Source organism: Vicugna pacos, chromosome 23, assembly GCF_048564905.1.
Source record: "Vicugna pacos chromosome 23, VicPac4, whole genome shotgun sequence".
Classification (NCBI taxonomy): domain Eukaryota; kingdom Metazoa; phylum Chordata; class Mammalia; order Artiodactyla; family Camelidae; genus Vicugna; species Vicugna pacos.
This window is the reverse complement of record NC_133009.1, coordinates 33,732,437-33,752,408: the sequence shown is the minus strand read 5'-3', so window position 1 is coordinate 33,752,408 and position 19,972 is coordinate 33,732,437. Positions and strand designations below refer to the sequence as shown.

General features: G+C 37.6%; 1 long non-coding RNA gene across 2 annotated transcripts in view; it reads left to right on the top strand.

The window, feature by feature from the left end:
- The window catches only part of LOC140688791 (uncharacterized), a 151,709-nt gene extending 133,863 nt beyond the window's left edge, over positions 1-17,846 (top strand). Inside the window, exons 4-5 of one of the 2 annotated variants that reach the window (XR_012063614.1) lie at positions 15,466-15,530; positions 16,541-17,846. This is a non-coding gene — a long non-coding RNA (uncharacterized lncRNA). Of the gene's footprint in view, positions 1-2,173; positions 2,395-15,465; positions 15,531-16,540 lie in introns of those variants that run through there. The other variant, XR_012063615.1, reaches the window with a different exon arrangement.
- The last annotated feature ends 2,126 nt before the right edge of the window (positions 17,847-19,972 follow it).

Below are 19,972 nucleotides of genomic sequence, written 5' to 3'. Positions count from 1 at the left end.
TGTCAACTACCTGTTTGTTCTTTGCATATATGAGTCTGTTTCTGTTTTGTTATGTTTGTTCCTTTGCTGTATTTTTTTAGATTTCACACATAAGTGAAATAATACAGTATCCGTTTTTCTCTGTGTGACATTTCACTTAGCTTATTACCATCTAGGTCCATCCATCTTATCACAAATGGCAAGATTTCTTTCTTTTATGGCTGAGTAATATTCCTATATAAATGACAGGTGTGAGATTTCACCTTATACATTAGGACAAATACCTCTTTTTTCAAATTTCAACCCACTCATAATCATTCTAATTTTACTTCCACTCACCGTTTTCAGTTATTGTCACTCTTTTCTGGATAATCTAGAGCAATGTGCAATTGCATGTTCAAATATGACTTAAAATCACCAAACCTACTCAAAGCCAAAATGCAATCCAAGAAGTAAAGAAAAGGAACAAACAGCCTCTCTCATCTCATTCTTTTGCCGTTACCAAGTTTTTCATATTAATTTTACAGTAGATACAAGAGATTTGCCTACATTAACTGCCTTCACTTTCCATATATCGTTTTCACTTAATTTCAGTATCATTTGTAATAGATTTTACACCAGTGAACTTAAATGATTGATCAAGGAAAAAAAAGTTTGGACGAAGGGAGGAGAAGATATAAATAAGAAGAAATAATGATTATGAAACGAACCCTTTTTTCCTTAAGTGTTAAATGGGTAATTTCAAAGTTACAACTGAGCAACACTGCTTAAAAGATTTAAAACTTTGATGAACTGTTTATTTTATGCTATAATTTTTATATATATATATATTTTTAATAATGTAGTCTTCAATTAGAAATCACTTTGTAAGTTATGGATCCAGGATTGATTCAAATATTCAGAATTATATGGCATAGCCCCTAAACAAAAAACAGATTATGTCATTCTCAACAATCTTACATCACAGGTTAAGGTTTCTTAGTAAAGTGGAAAACCAAAAAAAAAAAAAAAAAAAAAGAAGGAAAAGAAAAGAAAAGGAAAAAAGGAACCAATGAGAGCTGCAATGTAACCTATAGTTTAAAATATGCATTGTAGAGAAACCGATGATTGAAAATTAAAGCAATCAAAATTTTTGTTATCAACATTTATTTATTTTAATGGTACCTTCAGTTGTTGATCACATTTTGTGCAGAATCTTCATATCTTACATGTTTGAGACTATCTAGTGTCACGTTTCTGAATCCTTATGCAAGTTTGTTATACTTTACCACCCACTTATATAGGCCCCTGTTCCCAAAACTGATGATACTATTCAGTGGCTAAAATTTATGACAGAATATTATAAAGTATGTAGTTATAGATAGCTTTATGGAATTCTTGAGACAATTAGCACATGGTGGGTCTAGAATGAGTCCTAGTAAAACCTTTAAGAGTGTCCGTTCTTCAGGCTCAAGTTCAGGAAGTTATCACTGATTCTTCTCTTTCTTGTGCAGCCCACGTCCAGACCATCAGAAGGTCTTTTCATAAATCCAAAGCATCTCCAAAGCTCACCATTTCTTAATATGTCCAATATTATTCTAGGCATTTTCATCTTTTATCCTAGATTATTTCTAGAGGATTTTTGTTTCTCTTTTACCCTCACCACCCTTCCCCCCAACCCCAGACACAATTACAACTACCCAGCAACAGTCCATCATAAATATAACAAAATAATAAGTGTCTCATTACCTAAAAGAGCATTCCTGATGTGGTCATTGCTTATTTCCATACTCTTTTTCATCCCTGCCCCTTCTCATCCAGTATTACTGTTTGCTACCCTTCAAAAACACCCAGTGTTTTCTTTCCCTAGGCCCATTGGCTCTGAGTAAAATGCTCTCTTCCACAAAATATTTAAGAGGTGGCTGCCTTATCATTCATGGCTCAGCCCAGTGTTCAATAAATCTTTGCTTTACAAAAAGTGATCTCATTGGCTGTACAGATGCAGCTTGTGAATAACAATCGCTTAGTGTACCTTTTAGTATCCTTTACACCGTATGGACATAACTGGAGAGATTATTACCATCCAAAATGGGAGCCTTAGTACCAATAATTGTAATTACCTTGCAGAGGTGTGACATTTAAATGAGAAAACATAAAATCGCAATACGATAATAATCAACAATAATTATCTCTTTCTCTTTAAACCTTGCCTCAGATGCCCTAAGGAAGAAGAAATATTGCTGCAGTCGATAGCATTCAGAGATGCATCTTCTTTTTCATATATAAAGTTTGACATGTGGCCATGGTACAGGGACTAAACATTCAGATTTAGGATTATATCCAGCTACCCCTGCTGGCTCTTGCATGGGTCCTGAACCAAAGGGGAAGAAACAGCACTATGGAGACATTCTTAGTTAAATGAAACAAATGCGCGCATTTGTGATCCTCTGTATGGATATTTCTTAAGCGCCTTCTGTGCTCCAGGCACTACTTTAGGTAAAAGGAATGCCAGGTTCAGCATAAGGAACATGAGAACTGAAACTAATATGTTCCAATGTGATGTGTTTAAATCTCTGGAGGTATTAATAAAGTGATAGAGTTAAAGAACAATATTTTAGCTTCATTTAATAAGATTCTGGTTGTGAGTGTACTCCACAAAGAGCAGGAAACCTAAATAAAACAGAAGAAGTAGGTCAGCCTGAGATCCATTAAACTAATCTAGTTTTATGAAAGGTGTGTTTCTCTATGTGTGATAGAAGTTATCCTGGGTAGCACACTGTATTTCTCTCTGTGAAATCACTATGGAAACTGCCACAATAGATTATAAACTCCAGGACCCTCTATTAGAACACTCATTTTGTGTGTAGGGTTTTTCCCCTTTTGCAAATCATTCGATGCAGCATTATCAGGGAGTTCTCACATACCCTTCTTAATCTATTAAAGCAGATAATTTAGATAAGTTCAGTTATAAGAAAAGAAAGCCTTTGAACTCTGTGACTGATTAAATTCTGGACAATTTTCTTTCCATTTTGAGTTTTAAGGTCATGGGTTATTTTTCTTTGAAATACTGTCCTTTCTCAGAACAACCAATACAGGTTTTTCCTGGGCTGAAAGGGTCACAAATGCATGATTGAGAGTAAAGGCGAGCGCAGAACAAGGCGGCCAAGCCCACCGATTACCAGTGGACGCAGGTCAGGACTTTGCCGAGGATGGTGGCTAATTAGCTACACGTATAGATAGGAGTTATTTTTCATTTAAAAACATTAACAAACTATCCAAATGGAGTTAAAGCAGAGAATGACCTTCTGAATCTCCTCTCTAAATTGAAAGTCAGATAAGTTCAAATGTAATATTTTTATTCTATGCATGCTTTATATTCTAAAGTATATGTTTAACATTTCTTAAAATGGCAGTTGGTTTAGAAGCTATTACTCCATACAACATTTTCAGCTTTATCCTAGAGTGTGTGTGTGTGTGTGTGTGTGTGTGTGTGTGTGTGTGTGTGTGTATGTGTTTTAAACGGTATATTTCACAGAGATGCAGTATTTCTAGAGCTTAACGTTTTATGGTTTATATTACATTATCTTAAATCTTAACATGAGTTACTATTTTAAGATTGCATATTGTTAACTTTTCAAACTTAAATCTTCAAATTAACAATTTAATGTCAGTAACCTGTGATGTGTTAAATATCATCATGAAACATGATGGATACTGAAAAATTCATATCTAATAGACTTTAAAAGTGATTCTCTCAATCAAGGTCAATCATTACTGTACCTTAAACAGACCTTCTTTTTTTCTGCTGAATTAAAATAATTTTCCTCCTCTATGATTATTTTCAATGGTCGATTAATGTTTGAATTGAAGACAAGTTTATCAGTCAATTGGCATGTCCATTGTTAGTAAATCCTGATGTCTATATTTTAGGAAATATATATATATATTTGATATCAAATTTTATAATATTTCAAGATAGCATAAAAATTTGGGAATATTGGCTTAATTTCCATAACTATATTGTTATTCCAACTGCAATAGAATCTACATTTATTTAGCCTACATAGATTAATCTTTGTTTGAAGCCACATACTGCTTCCTAAATACCCTCTCTTTGAGGCAGAAGACTATTAGGAGATTCCCAAAGTTAAAGGTAAACATCATACCCAGAAGAAGGAAGGGGACCACTGCATCTGCAAAAACAAGAACAAGTTTGCAACAGTTTGTTACCCTGTGTATAATCTCTATGGAAACCAGCTCCGCCCCTTAAACTCGGACTTTTACTATAAAACCCCCTGCCTTCTTTCCCCAGCAAGCTCCTGGTCTTAGAGGCATTAGACCACTGTGATTTCCTTTACCTGGCAAAGAAATAGAGCTGCCTTTTCTACTTCATCCAGAACTCTGAACTCGAGTCTCAATTCAGTGATCGGGGTATAAAGGATGTGTTTAGCAACGCCTTCGTGCTTGGCCCTGGCCCTACCGGAGCTCAGCCCTGATAGAATCCCTAGTCCAGGCAGGCCAGCTGGATTTCCTGAAATGAGATTTTTGGAAATGAGATATAGAAAGTCATGTGTGCAACTGTGAGGGACTGGAAGAGTAGGGAGACCAAGGAGCTGAGGCTGCCATCTAGGGGGAGAAGCATGGCTCACCCTCTGAAAGCTGAGCAACAAGTGGGGTGTGCAGCCTTCAGAGAGAATGTAGTGAAACACTGCAGAGAGGCAGAGCATCCAGCCCACGAGGCCCCAGGCAGAAGAAGAGGGACAGATGTGAGGATTTTCCCATGAGGCCCCACTGCACTTGTGCTCTGAAATTTTGAGAGATTCTCATACATTTTTAAGATAATCTCCTCTTTTTAGTGTTAATGTGCTTTTTCCGTTCAGACAAAGCAAGCCAAATTAGAAGCATACCCTTAAAAAATGCAATGTGAACAGATTTTTTCAATAAATTGTGTTGCTTAAATTGTTTAATTCGAGGCAAGATCTGAATACTGTGGAAACAGAAGTGTCCTGGATTCTGCTACATCAGGCTCTTTCAATGCAGGGCTGAAAACCATGCACTTTTAAAATCTCGGCACATTTGGAATTATTTAGAGCGTAGCCACCTTTAGTCTGGCAAGAAAATAAGGCAAAGGCTTCCTGGGGGAACTTAACTCTTGGAATGTGTTGCATCTAGTGTCAGAGATACTGATACCCATGAATAAAATGTCATAAACACTACCCTTGTCCTAATTCTTCACCTATCCTCAGTGAACAGCCTAAGTCCCTGCAAAATTGGGCGTTCATATGTCCTTCTCCAGTTCCTGCCACTTACTTCTGAAGAAAGCAATAAAATTTAAACATTTTTAAATTTGTGTTTATACACATAAGCACTTTAAATACTTAATAGTGCAGGAAGCTAGACTCACGATATTATATAAAATATAAAATATTTCTTGATTTAAGCAAAATATATTCTATTTGGTTTTATCTTTAGTTTTCACTGTTTTAGCTGTTTGTAGGGCTTCCCTTCAGGGAGTGCCAGCCCCCTCTTTGGTCTGAGCCAGCAGCAGATCACTAATCTGATAACCATCACTCAGCTAACTGTGCAGGAGCCCCCAGATCATGCAGGAGAGGCACATTGTTGAATTCAGGAATTTATTGCTTTCATCGTGACCATAAGTCTGAGGAAATTGCTTTAAGGCTGTGTTTCCTGATTTGATTACCCCAGATTTTACACTGCTGTGCACAAGTGTCTGGAGAACAATTGCATGCATTTGTCATCTCTGTTTTAAAAGTATTAGGTGTCTTGGAAACATTTGGACCCTCTCAATGAAAAATACCATGCAAGTTATGGCCCAGGGCAATGATGTGCTGATATAGAATTATTCTGCTGAAATTCATGCTGAAAAACAGCATGCAGCTTTGAGAAACTCAGATTTATCCCCCTCTTTTCATTCTCACAGCCTCTGCTTTAGTGTGAGACTTCATCAGTTGAAGGGTTCAATTGTCCATTACTATTCTAAGCAGTTTAGAAATGCCAGATAGGGAAAAAAGCAAATTCACAGGCCCAAGGTCTAACTTCTAGTTAGGATAAAACATGGATTTTAAGTAAGCAGTTGTTGGATAGGTCCCTGAAAGGAACGTTATAAATGTGGTCTTTAAAAAGATGAGTCGGTGTCACTGAGGAATTTCAAGCAAGAAAGTACAAGAACATACATGCGTTTTTAGGAAGATTCCTCTGTATACTCTGGAAATCAAGTTATCAAATTATATTAACACTAGATTATATTCAATACTGTATAAATTTACTTTCAAATTTTTTTTCGTAATTTTAATCAAATCTACATTTTAGGTCATTTTTCTGAGTCCATGTTTTCCTTGCTTTTGAGTTTTCTTTCTTCTGATTATTTTAAAAGAATGTACATGCTTATTAAAACAAAAGACAAACCAACAACTACAGCATTTTCCAGGCGGGGACCTGGAAGGAGAGGAGGACATGGGTTTGAGAAGAAACAATTCAAATTCAGGTCACCAAGTCCCCAGACTCCAAAGTCCCTCAGGATCAGGACAAAGTCCTACGGAAAGATTTTTAACCTTGCCAACTGTTTTGGAGGGGCCTGGAATATGAATGTTCATTTCACGAAAGATCAAACAGGTGTTGACTTTGCAACATCCAGAGAAAACAATGGATCAGTATCACAAGTAACAGGCCTTTCCCTTTCAATCCAACAACATTAAACAACCACAGCATTCAACAGATCTCTACTGTTAACACATGATATGAATAAGACAAAGCTTTCTCCCCCGGAATGTACATGCATGTAGGTAAAACACACAAAGAAACATATAGATGGGTATGTTCGGTGGTAATACACATTCTTTATAGCAGTTCTTTGTTTAGAGAAAAAAAGAAGGTAAAAATATAGACTGTGATAGGGGTGACTTAGACGCTGTTGCCAGTGGAAGCTCTGATAAGGGGTGATCTGTACAGTACTGAGCAGGGGTGAGGGGGTGAGTTAAGCTCAAGTAGGGGAAGAGCGATCTAGGGGGGAAGAGAAGTTAAAATAAAGGGGGGATTAATCAAGAAAGTCTTTATACAAATTATTTCCTCTGAAGTTCTAGGAAACACTAACTTGCCAACTCTAGAAAAGATCCTAAGTTTATTCCCTCATCTGAGCCCTAATGGCAATGGAAATGGTATGAGAAAGATGTCTGTTACTTTAAATGGAAAAACATTAATCACTTTTATTATCATCTGGATAGTATATGTGATAAAAGAGAGGTCAAAAAGGGAAATTTGGGTGCAGTCTAATGTTCGTGTTTCAAGACATTTTTACTAGGATATTTTTTTTAATGTATCATTTGTTCTTGAATATAAACTATGAAAATGTGCTTTTTTTAACATGAATAAATGACAGTCTTTATATTTTTTCTTTTGTTTTATCTGACATTCTGTATGTACTAATTTACAAGAGTTGCCACGACAGAGTACCACAGACTGAGTGCCTTGAACAATGGGAATCTCTTCTGTCCCGGTTCTGGGAGCAGGAAGTTCAGGATCACGGTGTGCCCGGGGTGGTTTCCTTGAAGACTTCTGTCTTTGGCTTGTAGGCGGTCACCTCTTCCCAGTGTCTCTTCGCTCTTAAATACCTGTGTCATAATCTCCTCTTACGAGGACACCAGTCACATTGGATTAGGGCCCAGCCAAAGAACCTGATTTCACCTTAATTACCTCTTTAAAGACCAAATTCCAGTACAGTCAAATTCTAGGGTTAGGATGTCACCATATACATTTGGGGAAAGGTACACAATTTAGTCATAACACTACAGTATTTGCGCCATAATATGTTTTCATCTCCAAAGTTAGATTTTTCTAGCTCTAGATAATGGTTTCAAACAATACAAGAATATCAGTTTCAATATTTCTAATATTCCTTTTTATGTTATCATACAGACATTTCTTCACTGCCCATCAAAAATCTAAACTATTAACAGGAGTTGGAAAAATCTTAACAGGAATGGAAAATATGTTTATAATCGTTTCATGTAGTCTGTATCATTTAGCCCATGATGGTTGCCTTTTGTGAGTCTATATATACACACTTATATTTGTACACACACATATGTATTTGTACACACATGTATATATGCTTGTAAAGTGTAATAGACAATAAAAGGGCTAAAGAGAAACACTCACATTTCATGAAAAGATACGAGTGTTGTTATGTTCCCAGTATTGGTGTGCTCCTGGAGGTCACTTTTCCTCTCAGCAGATGGTATATAAGAAACAGACTTCTGTCTCAGTGAAAGTAATTGTCTTCCACCATTGCAAGAAGAAAACAAATACAATTTCCTTTTAACTGTTATCTATGTATGTGTTGATTTCCTCCACCTAGAAACCTACTCTCTGCTTAAAGTTCTAAAAGAAATCATAAGGCAAACCATTATCACAGGCAGCAGAAGTGAGACTAGGATTGTTCCAGATACGGGTCAGTGCTAGTCACCTGTCTTTGTGACTGTTTCTTTGAGTCACAGATCCCTGTGCAAAACTGTCCCCTACTCTTCTTTCTTTGAACATCATCTCACCAACTCCTATAATTGAGCTTTCCTTACATTACATTTTGTAAAGTTCAGATTACATTCTTTAAAATTATGTTATCAGCGAACAAAAGTTACTTTATAAAAGTTTTGAATTATTTTACCTTTCCAAACTCAGTTTTGTCAAAACACTTATAGAATTGCTTTAGAAATCACTATGTAAATACCTTTAAACTAAAGCAGGGAAAAGTAATTAGTGTAGGGAAATTGAAGGAAGGTAGGAAAAAGACATCTGCTAGCAGGAGAAGACATGGAGACAAAAATCTGTGGGATGAAGATAAAATACGGGCTATTTTCTCTCCAGGCGTGCCCCAGGCACTCTCTGACAAGGTGGGGAAATTTACGGCAATCCACAAGAGAAAGTCCCCAATTCTCCTTTCTCTTTCTACTTCATATTCTTAGACATTAAACCATGGTGATATCTGAACCCTAGAGTGACTGAATTTCAGAAACTAGGCATGCCTTTGAAGTCTCTCTTTATCAGGGGATAAATGCAGGGTCAGCAAGTTCATGCTGCAAATTTTCAAAGGAAAGAAATCCAGATATTTTATGCTATTTAAAATCTATCACTCATTAACCTTTAACTTTTGATGTGAAACCATATGTAATTTAATTCAGTTGCAACAGAGTGTAAGATTGCAATTTTTGTACTCCTTTATTAGTTAAAAAATGTTACATATTTGAGGGAGATGGGAGAGAGGCTGAGGTGGGAAGGGTATGTGTACCGAGTTCAGGGTTCTGAGCAACCTCTGTTACCTACACACTTCTCTGTGGAAAACTTCTCTTCAGTGACCAGAGGTTATAGTTCTGTCTGACAGCCTACTCATTTACAACACAAGTCCTCAAATTTTCTTCTATACTTAATAGTTTCCCCATGGTCATTATTATTTCAAAAGCTAATGATGCTGTAGAAAAAAAATACCTGTGGCTTTAGAAGGACACTATCTAAATGAAATATTCACAGACAACTCTAGAATGTTATAATGTCAGAACAAACCCAGCCACTGAAGACCTGTGAATACGTACTGCTGGCTTTTTGATGTTCTGTCCAAACAGCCTGGACTCTGTATCTGCAGGTTCCACATCCACGTATTCAGCCAACCACAGATTAAAAACATTCAGTACAAAAACCAGAACATTTCAAAAAGCAAAACTTGAATTTACTATGTGCTGGCAACTATATACCTGGCATTTACATTGTATTTACAACTATTTACACAGCATTTACATTGTATTAGATATTCTAAGTAATCTAGAGATGATTTAAAGTGTGTGTGTGTGTGGGGGGGGGTTATTCATAGGTTATATGCAAATATTATGCCATTTTGTATAAGGGACTTGAGCTTCCAGGGATTTTGGTATCCACATGAGGTCCTGTGGTTACCAAGGGTCCACTGTATCGAGTTGTTCTTTGGGGGTTTCATAGCAGTTATTCCCAAGGCTAGTCTTCCTTCTTGGTGAGATAAGAATCAGGCTGTGTGATTAATTGTTTTGTTTGGGGAATTGCAGACCTTAAGTCAGAAAAATGGATGTGATGACCTTAGGAAATTCCTTCAGGTCGTATTGTCCTAGGAAATCAAATATATTGCAAGCAGCTGATTCAATAGCAACACATTAGAATTGTAAATACAAATATTTTCTCTACACATTGTTTTCATGTTGTTTTATATGAGAGAATACTAAATTATAAGCTAATCTAATTTTCTTTGGCATATTTTTTTCCAATTTTGCTAGCATGCATGTTTTAGATTCACATTCTACCAGAATTACGAATAATATTTTTTCAGAATTAAAGAAGTCATACACTCTTTGTAATACAACTGTGTACCACCCTCCATTTTCCCCAGAGAACAATAAACAGCCACACACTTCCCTGATGCTGATCATACTGTTTACACACAGCAGCTGCTGGCATAGTTGTAAACTGGCAGGTAAGAATTAAGATGCATTACCGCATGTTAGAATGTTGCTGAGGCTGTGCTGCTAAAATAAAATCTAATATTTTAACACGCCATATGCTACATTTGAGCAAAATAAATGTATGCTTGAAGAAATACATTTTTAATTTTTTTCCTTATGAAAAGGACTAAACCATTATTTTAATACTTTCCTGAGTTCTCTATTTATTCATCTTTACAGTAGCTTTCTCCTTTAAAGATTAAAAAATAATTTTGCCTTGAAAACAATAGGGAAATAGTGTAGCAGCTCTCACTCTCTTTCACTGAACAAGCTTAAATGTTAAAAGGATTTCTCACCTATATTCTCCAAAGTATGTGACAACCTGCTTGTAATATCTTAATTTCTATAGTGCGGATCCTCACAATATATGAAATAAAACTATGTTATCCGAAGCAAGGAGTACACTGTAAAAATAATTCTAGAACTAAGGACACCAACAATTAAAAAGTAAAATCCCCTCTAGCATGTGGGCTGCCTTGAACCCTGCTACCTGCAGCAGGGAGGTGCCCGTAGCCTGGACACTGGGGTGGGAGATGGTCAGACATCAGGAGGAAGCCTGTTTAGGTCGTCCTCTTGCCATCCCACCTGCGTTGTCCTGCCCTATAAGAAAAGGCAGTAGCAGTGGCCCAGCCCACTGGGCGAGTTTCTGTGAAAACCAGTGCAGATAAACAGGAGCTCAGAGGAGTTCCTTCTTCCACGTCAGCTTCCTCTAAATGCCAAACTTCAGCATCATCACTTAGAAAAACTGTCTCTTCCAAATCCTTTCTCTCCCTAGGATTTTAAGATGGAACTCCGTCCAGAGGAGTTCCCTTCCCTCTTGGATCACGGTTCCTCTCGTACCGTTTGCACAAACATTTCTTTTATGTCTTAAAATGGTTTTCTTTTATTCTTACAACTTGTCTGATTTTTCCAGTTATTCTTGGCAGGAATATTATCCTGGTTATAGATATTTCATTATACTAGAAACAGAATCCTGGAAGAAAATATTAAGTTGCAAGATATATAATAAAAATCTAGGATATATCAGTAGAAGTAAAAGTGCCAAAATATTTATTAGTCCCAGAAGAGGAAAAAAAAAAAACCCACAAAGAAAAAAATAATTGAAGAAATTTCAGGGTTTTTTGTTTTGTTTTGTTTTAGTTTTAGTTTCTAAAGTAGATGGTGATTTTCTGGCTGTTTCTCTTTTTATTGATTTCTACTTGTGAACCTACCAGGACAACACTTGTCCCCAAACCACATAGACCAGCAAGGATAGTGTATTAGTTTTCTATTGCTGCTAAAACAAATTAACCTAGACTTGATGGCGTATACAATGCAGATATGGTCTCTTACAGTTCTGGAAGGCAGAGGTCCAAAACCAGTTTCATAGGCTAACGTCAGGTATCAGCAAAATCAGTCCTTTCCGAAGGCTCCAGCAGAAACTCATTCCTGGCCTCTTCTGGCTTCTCGTGGCTTTATTCCTTTTGGCTGCATCACTCCAAACACTACTGTGAGCACACTGCCTTCTCCTTATAAGGATCCTTGTAATTGTATCGGCCCACACAGATAATCCATGACAATCTCCACATCTCAACTTCCTTAATAAAATCCCACGTGTAAAGGACTTTTTGCCATAGAAGGTAGCATATTGACTGGTTTCAGGATTTGTATGTGAAGATACTTTCTAGGGGGAGTGAGTGTCATTCAACTTACCACAGAGAGCAAACAGCCCTCTTTAACAAAACACTACAAGGCAGGCGTATTCAGCCAATCATCGATTACATCAGCGCACGCAATGCATCACCTCCAGTGGCACAGTGGGAGATAAAGGCGACATCCGATACTGTCCATAGGGACTAAAAATTGTCAGCAAATACACACTTCATAAAGGGTGAACCCCCATCCTTAATGAAAGTGTGAATGAACAAGTTGGACATGGTCAGGAAACTGGCAAAATTCGCTGAGCTTCTAAGTTGGTTATAACTGCCAACAGTTTAGTAGAAACTAAGAAAGACTAAAGGCTGTGGTAATGATTCAAGGACTTTAGATGAAAAAGAGATTTAGCAAATGCATGCTCGCCTGGAACAGAGGCTTATGCTGAAGAAAAGCTAATGGACACAAGTTTATTTAAACAATCAGTAACACTAGATTAAGAAAAAGAAAAGGATCTGATGCGGCAGATGGGTGGAGAAAACTGATACCAGACAAGACTTGAGACCAAATAGAACATCTCTCTAAGGTGGAAAGATACAGCCATGGCTCAGAGATAAGCAACCACAGCCCATTCCACTTGGACAAGAAGAAGCCTTACCTTTACTATCCAGAAAAATCTATTCTTTTAAGAAGGGCTATAAGTGAGGATTTGCTAAAATAACAAACACAGTTATTAGAAGAAGTAAAAAGATGAAAATGAAGTAAGGTCTAAAGGGTAATAAAATTACCAAAAACATTTGAAATTTTTAACCTAACGTTTTAGTTGAAACCAAAAACAGACAGTTTATTGCTCATAAAAGAACAGTGGGGACAAAAAGTTTAATAGTATGACTAGAAATAAGTAGAATATGAAATATGACCTAAAAAAACTTGGAATTTAAAAAAAAATAAAATGGAATATCATCTTCACAGAAACACCAGTAAGAAAACACTAGTAAGGAAAAAAAGAGAACAGAAAAGGAAAATAGCAGATGAGAAAATGTTGGATGGCCTACATTATGGGTTGAAAAAAAGTTTATACGTTTTTAACAAAGTTTTTATAAAGTTTTATAAAGTTAATACTTTAGATTTTGTGGGTCACAGGGGTCTCTGCTACACATTCTTCTTTGCCTTCACAGTTTTTCGAAAAATGTAAAAAGTGAAACTCTCAACACTCAGGCTAGACTCAGGTCTGAATCTGGCCCTCAGGCAACAGTTTTCTGACTCCTGTGCTCGAGAGGCAAATAGTGCCTCAGCTGCATGATGTGTGTATAATTGGGTTCCTTATGACCAAAAAAAAAGAAAAGGAAGCAGACATTTTACTGAAAACTATAATATCCTCCTCTACCTCTGCCATCCCCCACAAAATTGTTTTTGAAAAAACATACTGAAAGGTTGAGTGCCTGGGACTTGCATGGACTTACTGTCTTACATCACCATTAAAGATAAGAAGAAAACAACACTGTATACATACACCAAAAATTCCAAGTCACATATAAGGAAAAAAACACCAGAATGCCGTTAGTCTTCTCAACAGCAACATTGGTACCAGACTCAGTCCTTTCAGATAATCAAGAAAGAAAACATGAACCAGGTTTCGTCCAGCTATGTGAACTTCGAGCTCGAAGCCCCGGAACAGTAATTCTGAAGGAACTCAGGGAGTATTTTTCGCTTGAGATCACCACCATCATCTCCGTTACCATAATCCTCATGGTCACTGTCATCTCCCTCATCAGGGCTGCATTTCCATGCACAACTGTGAGGGTGTTTACACAATCAAATGAGATGATTCCTGAGATACAAAATTCCTGAAGTTGGAAACGCTTTAAATGTGTAAAATACTGAGTTCATACAACTCATAGTTTCCTCTTTCTCAGGCTTTCTTCCACTTACCTTGCTCATTTGTTACCTCTTGCTCACTCAGCGTAGAGCAGTTTCCAGAGTAACGGAATGTAGCCAGCACGTGTCCTGTTCAAGAGGTCTGCACTGCTGTCAGTATTACATGGATTCTTTTTTTATTGAAGTTTAGTCAGTTTACAATATTATATTAGTTTCAGGTATATAGCAAAATGGGTCAGTTATTTTTTTTTCAAGTTTTTTCCATTGTAGGTATCTACAAGCTATTGAATATAGTTCCCTATGCTATACAGTAGGTCCTTGTTGTTTATCAATTTTATCTTTAGTAGTGTGTATATGTTACACAAATTCCCAACTCACCCCTTCTCCCTTTCCCCCTTTGGTAACTATAAGTTTGTTTTCTATGTCTGTGAATTGATTTCTGATTTGTAAATATGTTCATTTGTGTCGTTTCTTAGATTACACATGTAACTGGTACCATATGGTATTTGTCTTTCTCTGTCTGACTTACTTCACTTAGTATGATAATCTCTAGGTTCATCCATGTTGCTGCAAATGGCATTATTTCATCCTTTTTTATGGCTGAGTGATACTTGGATGGTAGTTGAGAAGTGCTAATATTTGCATTGTTCAAAGCTTTCTGTTGTCACTTGGGCTTGAATATGGATCAGTGGGAACGATGACATTTCAAGGCAAGCCAGTTATCATAGTCCTATACAAGTGTGCATACCTCATCACAAATAAAGTGGTGATTTCATAGTATTAGGATAGAATACATTTTCATTCTGTCTGTTGCTGCACAGTTCTAGGCTTGTCCCTGAGACGCACCTCTGCAAATCAGCATAATTCATTTGGGCTCATTCATTCCTGTTCTCCCTTTCCTGTAACACCAGAGAGGATGCGTGAATGAGGGGAGCTCACAGGAGAGCTGAAGTATAGAACGCGGTTCAGAATGTGTAGTGACCTGTGGCCTCATCCAACTTCTATCGCTGGCCCCTTAGACCTTTTCTACTCACAGAGATTCCTCCTGGTTTCACCATTAGTACCCTCATTCGTGCTGTTCCTCAGTCATGTTCCACGGGAAGGTCTACAGTCATCACATTCCTGGTTGACGTGCCCTAGAAGTACTTGCCAAATAACCAAATCACTCATCTGTGTAGTGATAGAACAGCATAACTTGAGTGTTTTTTGAGAATCTAGATCTGGGTTGTCTGGTAAAGAAGTCCTTAGCCACAAGTGCCTATTTAAAGTTTGATTAGAACTAAATAACACTGAAATTCCATTCCTCAGTCACACTAGTCACATTTCCAGTATTCAAAAGCCACTTGTGATGAGTGGCTATTCTTTTGGGTTTTGGACAGCACACATATGGGACATTTAAATCACTGCAGCAATGCCTGTGGACAATGCTACCCTAAATTCACATCAGTCTCTTTGCAAATAGGGTCGTAGGATCAAATATATTTGGAAAATGCTGCACATTTCACTGTCTTCTTGGAGACTTGTAAGGTATGTTTTTAAATATGTTGTAATCATTTTAAACCCAGTGTTTCCCAGATGAAATGAATTAGACAATCATTTTTCCTTCCTGTCTGGATTCAGGAAAAAACTGGTGTTCTGTGGAAGGCACTTTGAGGGAATATGATAGAGGATTTAAGAAATGACTTATTTCACCAAACAGCAGTAAAAGAAACTAATTCTCACGTGAGATGAGTTTACTGCATATAAAGAGTTTTAGCTTATAAACACAAATTTAATAACTTTTTAAAACCACATTTACCAACATATGCTTTATAGCACATAAGCAGATTAATGGAAACTCTGTGCTTAGTTAAAAGCTAATTCAAAAGTGCAAAGACTCTTCTTGTTTGTTTTTCATGAGGGAATTATGCAAAACTTCACAGGTTTTAATTTATAATAAAAGCAAACGCTTGTTGGTTGTTAGAGTTACTAAGGCTAGTTGACATGCATTAATATTAACTCATGGCTGGAAGTTCTGATTCAGTCCTCTAAAAAGTGGTGCATTAACAAAGGAATGCTTTGAAAGATACATAACTTCTAATGTTTACGAACATGGCAAGTATGTTGAACTACCACAATTTGAGTGATAGCAGTTTAGTATTAACACGGTATCATTGCGTGATGCTGTTTAGGATTTTGCTTTGACCTTCTTTAATATTGACATTTGCTTAACACATTTGTGGAATAGCTCTTAGTGATTACACTGGCTGTATATGTGATTGTGAAAAATTGCAGATTATTTTGACATTCTGATCAGAATGTGTTCTGCCTCAGTTCTTCAATATGATCAAGTTCTTGGGCCATCTTAAGTTGGCCACCAATAAAACAGAGTTTTCGAACACTCTTCTACTAAAGTCCTGTCACTAGGGAATGATGGAATCAGGATGCAGGCACAGTTATTCTGAAATACAGTCTATTCTTCTTTGCTTTATAATATATCTGTCTCAATACTGAATCCAAGCATTAAAATAATTGTCTTACGTGTGTATTTTCTGTAGGAAAAAATACAAGGTACAACATTTGCAAAAACAAGGGCAAATGCAGGACCAAGGGGAACAAAGAAGCTTTTATCCTGGTAGACAGACAAAAGTGGCAACCTTTCCTTGACGAGGTTAGCATCTCAGGAGGCGCAGTGAGACGGTGTGTGCGCACTGAGTGTGTGAACAGCAGTCTTTTTGTGGAAGAACAAAGCCCGTCAGAAACCAGGAGACACAAACCACGGCTCACGCGGCCCTTTCTGGCTGGTGTGAGAGTCGCTGTGAATAACCAACAACTTGGAAATATAAGAAGAAATAAGAAATATGCAGAATATTTTACCCTTTTGCACAGGATAAAAGTTGTTTGTGATAAGAATAAGCCTGCCTCACAGATATTCACCCTTAGAAGTAAAGATGGTGTAAAATGAAGCTAAACTGAATGTACGCAGTGGAATGCGAGCAAGTAAGACTATGTGTAAAAGGCACATGCATATGAAAGAAAACTCCTGAGTGATAAAATATATTCCACAGGCACTGCTCCATGTATAGCATGAGCGAACGTATTCCCTGGGACACTCTCAAGCAGCTCATGAAATGAGGTACCACCGTCTCCTTTCATCTTATCTCAAAGATTTTGCTTATCAACGTTTAACCTTCTTTTGCATGATGACTTGAAGGGCAGACTTACTGGGCGCTACCATTTTATTCCCAGCCACATGTTCTAATACAGCAGCTCTTCTTGAGTCCCATAAATCTTGCTACGCTCAGAGTTTGTCATTTCACACTGCGTGAACGCCTCTCAAGTCACGTGTCTTATGTAATTTACAATTTAACTCAAATATAAAAATATAAGCAGTTCAAATATGCAGATCAGGAATTGTCACTCATTTAATAGAGTGGTACCAAATTTAGCCGGTTGACAATATGTGCTCCCAGAGTACTGTAGGTATTCAATAGTGCTGTTATTTCCAAGTTAGGTTTTTAAAAATCATCTCTAAAGGTTGTAAATCAGTGATTTTTATTTCTTTTAGTATTCTTGTTTGCTGTTTATATAGCAAACTCATGTGTGTTTTGCTCTTCATTATTTCAACAATGACTGTTCAATCTTTATAAATACTTTCTCCTAAAAGTGAAGAATGTAAGATCAAGGTAAAAATAATGGCTGGAAAACATTTTATTTAAAATGTGACACTTGATATAAAGGCCAAAAATAGTTTAATGTAATATTTCTTGGTTAGCCATTGTGTTGAATACAATTACTGTACAGTAAACAGACAAAAAGAAAAAAATGATAAAATAAAACTTTGTAGCTGAGATTTTTATTTTATTTTACTCTACTGAGTACTTTGATCTATCATTAAAATAAATGTATTTTGAACTATTAATCAAATTATGAATATATTGAATTCAAGACTACATGAGGGTTAAGAGTACATTTTTTAATTAAAAAAAGATATTTATAAACATCTTTCTGCAGTGTGACATTTAGTATCGGTTTGTGGAAGGTGATTGAAATATGAGGATGTACCTAATTCTAAGTCAGGGTTTTTCATAAGAGGAAGTGTAAAGAAATTGAAAATAAAGAAGTGTTGAATACGAGTCGTGAGAAAGAGATTAAAGTCTTATTATATGGCCTCCCTAGGACATAAGGGAGGAGAATTACCATAGAAAATAAGTAAGTGAGAATGCACAGGAATAGAAACGGAAGGTAATAGATTCACAGGGGTAAGTAAACATGGGAATTAATGGGAGCTAAAACGACTTTGTCAGAAACCACAGTGTGTGAGTAATTCGGGCGGAGAGCTGTTCTAGATCACGGTAAGATGCAGGTTACAGAGTGGGCTTTCCGGAGTGGAGGTGAAAATCATTGGGTTAGAGGAATCGGGGCCAGGGTGTGGTCCCTTCTGTGGAAAGTCCACGTATTTACTGAAGTTACTCATATTACAACTTAGAAAAGGTGGCACACATGAACTGGTACCAGAAGAACATGGAGATGTACATGCCTGGGAGGTGCGAGCTCCAAGGGGACTGTTTTTCTCAAACTAGAAATGACATGTGTGGGTAGGAATTAATTTTGAGCAAGAAAAATGGTGATGCACGACCATCTGCAACACCTCTTGCAGAAGATAGCACAGTAAGCAATCTTCCCTTCAGAAACTACAAAGAACATGTTTACTTAGGGAGAGGTATGTCCAAGGTACTTTAAGAGGCATGAAAAAGAAAATATTCTAGAATGAGGTGAAACGTAACAGGAGTGAGCTTGCACAAAACAGAGACGAGGACATGGGGCGAGGATGAGCAGGAGCATTGAGGCCACTTTGTTGAGTCAGGAGAAGCAGCAGAGTCAGGAGGGGAGGCACCTGTGAAGCCCGACACCCGGTGGAATTTGGGTTCGGATGGATGTAATGGATGAGCGGACAGAACAGTGTGGTTTGGTAGAAACAACTGGATGCCATCTCTAAGTGGAACCCAGGTGTGGAAATACTTCCAAGCTGAAACATTAAAGATAATGACTGGTTTCAGAATTTAGATAATATTCTCCATTTGCAGTGCAGTTACTAGCGTGTATGTGTGTATTCATGTAGTCTGTAGTCATTAGATTAAAATCAAAACAGAATGCTGGTGTTCAGAGTATTAGAAAGTGTTAGTAAATGCGTTGTTTCTCCTTAAAATATGAGAAAAAGTCAAATGAGCCATACATAGTATTTTTAAAAATCCATCAGAGAGCTGAGGAGGCAAAGAAAATATAAATAAATTCCTAGAAAGTTTAAGGGGAAAACTACCCTCCATTGCGTTTAACACTGGCAGAGCAACAGGCTGAAAAGGAACCTGCTCTTCTGAGAGATGTGGACAAATGACGCACTTTGAACAGACTGTCCCTGGCCGGCTTGATGGCTGTAATTGTGAGAGGCCAAGTCCCAGCCCCAGGAGGCACTCAGTCCCACACTTGCGCTTTCCCACAGACCTTCACTGCCTGCAGGAGGTGGAGGCGGGCCAGGCCTGCGGGAGATGCCCCAGGTGCGAGGCATGTTTCTGATCCCGGGACATCAGCGTGGGCTGGTAGGAGGCCCGTGCAGGAAAGCCCTGAGACGCATGTCCGGGAGCTGCTGAGCTCGTCCCGGCAGGCAAGGCAGGCGTCTCCGCAGGGCAGAGGGGAGAGCAGGGGAGCTGAAACCGTCCCTCCCGGCGATAAAGGTAAGACCTTCGCTGCATGCACCCCAGCCACCCTCTGTAGCTTTCCTTCCAGGGACTGGAGTGGGAAACTGAGCTTTTATCTTTGGTCTGAAAGTTATTTTGTTTTCAGACATACTGAATTTCTTTACCTACACTCATATCCTTGATTTCTACATTTATTGACTGCATTGCAGTGAAGTATAAGAATATTGTCTGTGAGAACACGATTTTTTTTTTTTTGGTGGTACGTTGATAATTGTGGCTTCCATGGTGTAATAA